The sequence below is a fragment of the Desmodus rotundus genome, chromosome 12 (assembly GCF_022682495.2).
Source record: "Desmodus rotundus isolate HL8 chromosome 12, HLdesRot8A.1, whole genome shotgun sequence".
NCBI classification, from domain to species: Eukaryota; Metazoa; Chordata; class Mammalia; order Chiroptera; family Phyllostomidae; genus Desmodus; species Desmodus rotundus.
Genome location: NC_071398.1, coordinates 85,441,066 through 85,449,550, shown reverse-complemented (window position 1 = coordinate 85,449,550; position 8,485 = coordinate 85,441,066). Strand labels below are relative to the sequence as shown.

The 8,485-nt window shown below is 39.6% G+C and overlaps 1 long non-coding RNA gene across 1 annotated transcript; it reads right to left on the bottom strand.

Annotated features, from left to right (window-relative positions):
* Positions 1-3,261: 3,261 nt before the first annotated feature.
* LOC139440377 (uncharacterized) lies at positions 3,262-5,425 on the bottom strand. Its single transcript, XR_011650588.1, has 3 exons — positions 5,320-5,425; positions 4,689-4,866; positions 3,262-3,445 (listed from the first exon to the last, which is right to left on the bottom strand). It is a non-coding gene; the product is annotated as an uncharacterized lncRNA (long non-coding RNA).
* Positions 5,426-8,485: the final 3,060 nt, after the last annotated feature.

The window sequence follows — 8,485 nt, the reverse complement described above, 5'->3', positions numbered from 1 at the left end:
AGGTTCAGACAGTGGAAGAAGAAAGTCTTCTTCCAACTCCAAATGCTGAGTCTTTTTTCTGAGAAGTATTACTTTTTTTTTTTAAATCCTCACCTGAGGACATTTTTTTCATTGCTTTTTTAGAGAGACAGAGGAAGGAGGGGGGAGAGAGAAACATCAGTTGGCTGCCTTCCTGTAGCTGCCTGAACCCGGGGTTGGACCCACCAACTGGGTGTGTGCCCTGACCTAGAATTGAGCCCATGACCTTTCGGTCTACCAAGCATGCTCCAACCAACTGAGCCACACCGGCCAGGGTGAGAAGTATAACTTTTTTTTTTAATATTTTTTTTTAATCCTTACCTGAGGACACTTTTTTTTTTCATTGCTTTTTAGAGAAAGAGAAAGGGAGAGAGGAAAGGAGAGAGAGAAACATCAATGCAAGCGAGAGAAGCATTGATTGGTTGCCTCCCATAAGTGCCTGGGATCAAACTCGCAACCCAGGCAATGTGCCCTAACCAGGAATAAGACCTGCAAACTTTTGGTTACGGGACGTTACTCTAACCAAGTGAGCCACACCAGCCAGGGCTCAGAAGTATTACTTTTGAGTTTTTGTCACAATTTATATTTTTCAAATGAACCATATATGTCTTTGGTCGGAGCTACCTTCTCTAAATGATAATTACTAGCTCGTTTCTGTTGGGAAGTGTGCAGAAACTGATTTATTACCGTTATTTAACATCTTCACATGCTCTACTTTAATTTCTAAGGTGAACAATAAATAAAAGTCAAAGTTATATTAGAAGCAAAAAGATTAAAGGAACACCAAACTGAAAGCAAAAATTTGGTGTTCACACAGGATCTACCACGTGAATCAAGTTATCCATGAGAGCCATCCACTCATAAATTCTGTAACTGGGTGATTATCTCCACCTACATGTGCACTTAAATACTAGAGTTCTCCAGAATCACAACCACAAATCCATGGGGTTCTTCTGTTAATGAAAGGGAGGAAGATAACTAACACCTTTTGAGAACACAGTATACCCCGGATGTGGTGCTAATAGTGATACATCGTTACCTCATTTAGTTTTTAAAGAACCTTGGGAGATAAGCTTGTTTGTTCTATGTGTGATGAAATGAAAATTCCTTCCAGATAAATTGTATATTTTAAAAAATACAGATGAGCACACCCTGGCCGGGTGGCTCAGCTGGTCGGCGTGTCATCCCCGTACGCCAAAAGGTTGCGGGTTTGATCCCAGGTCAGGGCACACACCTAGGTTGCAGGCTCAACCCTCGGTCGGGGTATGTTTGATCAATGTTTCTCTCTCACACTGATGTTTTTCCCTCTTTCCCTTTCTCTCTCTCTAAAATCGATAAACATATTCTCAGGGGAGGATTTAATTTTTTTAATTTAAGAAAATAAACTACAGATGAACATGTATGACATAATCCCATTAATGTTAAATGGAGAGAAAGGAAAAAAGTCTGTCCTTGTGTGTACCTAAAAAAAATTCTGGGGAGATGCACAAAAAAATCTCAACAGTTGTTGACTCTGATTAATGTTACTAGGAGTTGGGAATAGAGTAAGGAAAAAGATTTTTACTCTTTATTTCATATTCTTTTGCTTTAAAAAAAAATCAAGGGCAGGTTTTAGTTCTTACATTCCCTTTCAGATAAAAGAAATAAGAGCAGTCTTTGAAGAGCCAAGAGAACAGTATCTGTAGTGCAACTTATTGTTTTCATCATGTGAAGAAAATGATATTAAAGCAGAAGAAAAGATAGTTGTTTAAGTACAGATAAACCCATAAGCTTTTCTTTTAGAGGGGTAAGAGGGGAGATTCTAAGCTGTCTTTGCTCTGCGTTTGGAAGCTAACTGCCAATTTTTGGGCAAATGCAGCTCAGAGATCGATGGAAATAGGGTGAAATGAAGACTCGCATGTACAGTATGATGCAATCACAGTGGCTCGGTTCGTATTGTACAATGTCAGGTTCATTTCTCTATTCTTTGCTTTTGTGTACAAAATGTGTTTTGCATTTGAATGAAATCCTCTCAAATGTAAGAAAAAATTCCGAACCTCTGTATGGTATCGTATCCTAAGACAGCTCTGAAACACGCAGATAATAATCCAAATATGGAGTTGGCTGAGAAATGTAGTATGTGCTGTTTACAGGTTTTGGGTTAAATAAAACAGCAATCCCACCTGTAGTCCCAGGTGAGAGGGGCCTCTGCCCTGGGTCCCGGGCTTCAGGGGGCCCTGCAATACACACACACACACACACACACACACGATGTACTGAAGAACACATGGCAGCCTGTAACCCTGAACTTCTGCTCTAGTGACTAACACAGTTCCAGTCCCAGGGTAATGCTTCATCACACCTCTTTGCTATGAAGTTTTGTGAATTCACTGCTACTAGCATCAGAATCAGACAGACATTGCTCTGGGTACAGGGAGGATCTGAGTGGAAGAAGCACGTAGGTAAGGGAGAGGACCGGTCGGATCCACCTGTCAAACCCTTCTTCTCAGATAGCATGAATGCAATAGATTCTTGCATTAAAAAGGACCCTTTCCTAGTGCCAGGAATGAACTCTCTTGCTTCTCTTTGTGCTCCAATGCTTGGTCACAAAGGTAATCATGAATTAGCATGGTATGCTGAACAGGTGCACAGAGCAGCCGAGGAACATGTTACAATAGTAAGTAATTCGTATTACTCTTTAATTTGTGAATAGATAGACTGAGGCATAACATGTGTTAGGAATGATAGCCACTCTACCTCGGCAACAAGGTGGATAGTGAATGTGAGGTTGTGATAGTTTTCTTTTTATTGAATCAATATTTGATTAAATGTTTAAGAAAAGCAAAACTCACATTTAAATAATCTTTGTTTTAAATTGGTATCAATTATAATTTACATTATATTTTTTCACTTAGATGATTTTTAGTAGTAACTTTTGGTGTTAATATCAAAAAAGTAGTATCAACTTTCTGGTGAAAATGTATACTCATTTAATATAATATTCCATTTTTAATCCTTAATGGAACATAAATTATGTGCAAATCTTGATGATAACAACATACCTAGGGGTTTCACTGAAATTAAAACAACTCATAGTATTTAAAAATTATGTATCTTTATTTTATTACTCATCCCGCGTGGTCAGCTCATCAGCAGAACACCAGACATATCCGATAATAAGGAATTCTGTTGTCTTTCATATTTTGCTCATGTGAAAACCACAGCTTTCATCCACCGTTCAAGTTGTGTGTTTTATTAGTCGGATCGGGCTGCCACGACAAGACACCCGACTGGATGGCTCGATCACCAGACGTTTACTTGCTCACAGTTCTGGAGGCTGGAAGTGCAGTATCAGAGAGCCACAGGGCTGGTTTGTGGTGGGGCCTCTCTTCCTGGCCTGCATGCAGTCACCTTCCTACTGCCCTCACATGGCATTTCCCCTGCGCACCTGCAGACTGAGAGACAGAGATCTCTGACGCATCTTCCTCTTTAAGGACACGGGTCCTATCAGATCAGAGCCCCGCCCTGCCCTCTTGGCCTCATTTAATTTGAATTACCTCCTACAAGGTGCTGTCTCCAACCACAGTCATATTGGGGGTTAGGCTTAGACACAGGGATTTGGGGGACACAATTCATACCATACAAGGGTTATGAAGGTATATTTGTCAAGGTCATGCTTATACCGATCATGCTTTATTCTAAAATTTGTTGCTTGATTTATAACTTTTACATATTTAGACATATGGTCCTCCATCTACACTCTTGCCCCACAACAAAGAAGTATATGCTACAACTTGTGGCTACGAGTGACCTCCATTCGAACCTAGCCAAGGGGGGATTTACAGAAGAATTCGCCAATGAATACAGCTGCCTTTCAATGTAATGGCCTACATTATAAGATAGTAAGCTCCTTGTCACAGGACACATGAAAGCAGAGGGTGGATGACCAGTCGGCAGGAATGTTGGGAGGGAAAGCCTGTGCTGAGCAGAAGGTTAAACTAAATGATCAAGACCAGCCCCCCACCCCGCCCACCAAATTTAAAACCCTGTGACGTCTCCGTTATCTGTAAATACAGGCTCTCAGGTCTTCTTCCTTAGTTGTATCTTTTAGAAAACAGCAGTAGCTTTCTGAATGCTGGAGTCAGAGAAGTTTTCCTCAGGCACTTAGTCTCTTCTGAACATTCTGCTTAATATCTATGTAATCTTTTCAGCCACAAAAGCTGTTTTCAAGTTGTATGTGCTTTCAAAAGGCAGACTTTGGGCATCTAATACTTCAGGTTATGCAGTAAAACTGCTAAACACCACCCAAAAAACAAACCCAAATGCATTACTTCCTGTAAGTGTAGCTCGGGTAACCTGTAAAGAAGGCATTTGATTCACAAAAAATAAGTCACAAGGGGCCATTACAAGAAATTTTAGCATTCCTTAGAAAATAGCTGATACACACGGATGTGGGGAACCGGGAAGTATTACTTACCAAGACCTAGCTGTGGAAAAGCTGGAGTACTCAGTCTTCCTTACCCCAGACAGCTTCCTTTTGGTAGTGAGAATTTTCCAAGTTTTAATAGGAAAGGGGGAAAATGTGTTGTACTGAGAACTGTAAAGTACGAAAAACTTTGTGGTAGGTCCCCACATCCTTTCAACTCCTTACACTAGTAAGGAAACAGGCTTGAAGAAGACAAATAACTTGCCTGAGTTCCCACAGCTAGTTACCAGCAAAACCAGGACGAGAACTCGGCATCCCGCTTCCAGTCCAGAATTTGCCCCGACGTGCCCTGCGGCCCTGCCAGTTCGTTAAGCCATTCACCACCCGGACTCCCAGCGACAAGGATCAAAAACACACTGGGTAGAAGAATGATGTCCTTGTTTCTAGAGAAAACAAAAACAAAATTTACGTAACCAAATATCTAATGTTGTGATAATAATTTCCATTTCTGAGTTCTGTTATTCTAGGTACTGAAATCACACAAATAGTTCGGGATTCTAGTTGGAATTCTCCAACTAGAAGGCCATGCGTGGAGGCCATCACTTTCTCCCTTCCTCCCTCGGTCTCTCTGCACCTCAGCAAGATGACAAGGCCCTCCATCTCTCTTCTTTTCGTCAGTGGTTAGTCTTTTTTTGTAAAATCAAAACCTATCAGCATGTGTAATTCTATTCTGTAAAATGCCCCAATACATTACAGCACTTACATCAGAAAGTTCTTTTTGAAGTCTGACCCAGGCCTCCAAAGGAGACCCCTTTAAGTACACATACATATCAAAAGAATATAGAAAAACTAGAAAATCTCCGGTGAAAGGAAGGGATGCAAACCATAAAAAGTACCTTCACTTGGAAAACAGACTTTGTAAGGAGGTGAAACATGAAGGAAAAGGCACGAGAACTGGAACTAAGGTCAAATCCGCGAAGAAGAAGAGTGAGTCAGGGCCGTTACTGAAGGCTCAGTGATAAAAGCAGAAAACCCCAAACAGGAAATGAAAGTCAAATGACAAAAGACGAAGGGAAATTGAGAATGATATAAGGAACTAGAGGAATAAAAAAGGAAAATACTGCCTTATTAGGTATTGAGGAGGGGGGCGAAATGCACAACTCAGTGGGTGGTCAACACAGAGATTCCAAGGGAGTCAGGACTGCTCCATGGGAACGGGGCCGCCTGTCTCAGCCCAGCATCTGCAACTCATGGGGAATTCTCCCCCAGAGCCCCACTTTCCTGAACTGTAAGTTGCAAGCAGTAACACTAAAAAGAGTAAAGCAGACATTGTTCAGAAAGCACTTCGAAGATACCTAATAAATGCTGGAAAAATGGTAGCTGTTACTAATGTCATTACAAAGTTGTTCATCTAAATTTTTATTCATATACTATTAAATATTTATAACACGCAGAGTATGGTAGTTGTATGACCTTCAAATTCACGGATAACTACCTTCCCAGCAGCAAAGGCCATTGTTTGTCATCTGTTTTCATCAGCATCCTTCCTGATGGGCCACTAGTAACAGATTAGCTATCTTAAATGTATAAAATATACCAGAGGCAGCTTAAGCAATTTTCTCAGTGTGATGCGATAGTACTTTGGTGACTTAACTGAATACAAGACCTGCATCTCAGAGTCCTGCACTCTAGCCAGGATGGCCCGCCAGGGTAAGAATAGCCACTTAGCTTTTTACGTTCTTATTCATAAGCTGTACATGAAGCCTAATCTAAGCAATGATTTAGACTGATTTAATTATAGAAAATCTACACTTGTCCTGTGGTATTAAATGTTTCTTCCCTTTGTAACTTACTGAAATAACATTGGTTAATAACATTACATAAATTTCAGATGTACAATGTTATAATATATCATCTGTATATTGCATTGTGTTGCTCACCAACCGAAGTCTAGTCTCATTCTGTCACCATTTATTTGACCCCCTTTACCCTCTCCATTCTCCCACTACCCCCAGCCCCTCTGGTAGTTGTCTGTGTCTCTGAGTTTGTTTTGTTTGTCCATTTGTTGCTTTCTGTTTTATACCCCACATATGAATGAAGTCATATGGGTCGTGTCCTTTTTCATCTGACTTCTTTCGCTTAGCATGATACTCTCAAGAGCCATCTGTGTTGTTGTAAATGGCAATACTGTACTGATTTTTATGACTGAGCAGTATCCCATTGTATACACGTACTGCCTCTTTATTGAATCATTGGTCAGAGGACACTTAGGTTGTTTCCCTGCCTTGGCTATTGTGAATAACGCTGCAAGAAACATAGGGGCAGAAATATCTCTACAAGCAAGTGTGTTCAAAATGTCTAGATACTTAGAAAAGAGATTGCAGGATCCTACAGTAGCGCTATTCTTCCCATAGAAGCTGCACCAATTTGCATTTCCACCACAGGGTACAAGGGTTCCCCTTTTCCCACATCCTCTGCAACACTTGTTATTTTTTGTCTTATTGATAATAGTCATTCTAACAGGTGCGAGGTGGTATTTAGTTTTGGTTTTGATTTTCATTTCCCTTATAGCTAGTGAATTTGAGCATCTTGTCATATGTCTTTTGGCCATCTGTATATCTTCTTGGGGAAAGTACCTGTTCAGACCCTTTGCTTAGTTTTCAATTGGATTGTTTGTTTTATTGTTGTTGTTGAGATGCGTAAGTTCTTTATATATTTTGGACATTAGCTCCTTATCAGAATTATCATTTGCAAATATCTTCTCTCATTTGGGTGTTGCTTTTTTCTTTTACTGGTGGTTTCTTTCACCATGAAGAAGCTTTTCAGTTTTATTTAGTGCTATTCATTTATTTTTTTCTTTTATTTCCCTTGTCTTTGGGGTCAAGTTTATAACTTCTCTGAGACTGAGGTCCATAAGTTTAATATCTATGTTTTCTTCTATGTGTTTTGTTGTTTCAGGTCTTATATCGAAGTCTTTTATCCATTTTGAGTTTATCTTTATGTATGATGTCACATAGCAGTTTAGTTTCATTCTTTTGCATGTGGCTTTCTAATTTTCCCAGCATCATTTATTATAGAAACTTTCCTTTCTCAATTGTATGTTTTTGGCTATTTTGTAAAAAATTAGTTGTCTATATATGGGTATGAGGTTATTTCTGGGCACTCAATTCTGTTCCATTGGTTTGTGTGTCTATTTTTATGCCAGTCCATACTGTTTTGATTACTGTAGCTTTGTAGTATAACTTGAAGTCAAGGAGTGTGATACCTCTGGCTTTCTTCTTTTTTTCCTAAGGATTTATTTGGCTATTTGGGGTCTTTTGTCATTCTAACTGTTTCTTAAAGGGACTATATAAAGCACCTTTTATATTTGCAAACTAAAAACAGCAAACATTGAAGGAACAGAAGCATTTAATTTTTAAAATATGTTCATATTATTTTTTATTTATTTTTTATCCTCACCTAAGGACATTTTTTTTCATTACTTTTAGAAAGAGGGGAAGGGAGAGAGAGAAACATCAGTGTAAGAAGCATTGATTGGTTGCCTCTGGAATGTTCCTGGACCAGGGATTGGGAATCAACCTGCAACCAAGTTATGTACCCTGACCAGGAATCAAGCTTGTAACCCTTTGGTTATGGGGACGATGCTCCAACCAACTGAGCCACACTGACCAGGGTGAAATATGTCCATATTATTGCAAAACAAATCATTTGCAAGTTGATACACTCATTAGAAAACCCCCTTCATCTTTCACACTATAACACCATAAATGTGTATGTTTTATTATTGTGGCCTTATTTCCTGCCCTTCTGCTATACTAATGTAAATGCTAATAATATTACTATTAATAGCTAATATTTGTTCCTGCCTTCTTACCACTTCTCTCCCTCCCTTGCAGATTTCCAGCTTTCAGTTACAAGACATTGCAGAGAAGAAAGATATAAATTAGTGAAGAGGCTTCAGAGTCAGCATTTATCCATCTCAAATACTATATAGTTGGGCCTGAAAAGGTCAGGCAGCTAGAGGCTACACACATCCAGACTGGGGGTTCCCAGATTTAGTGT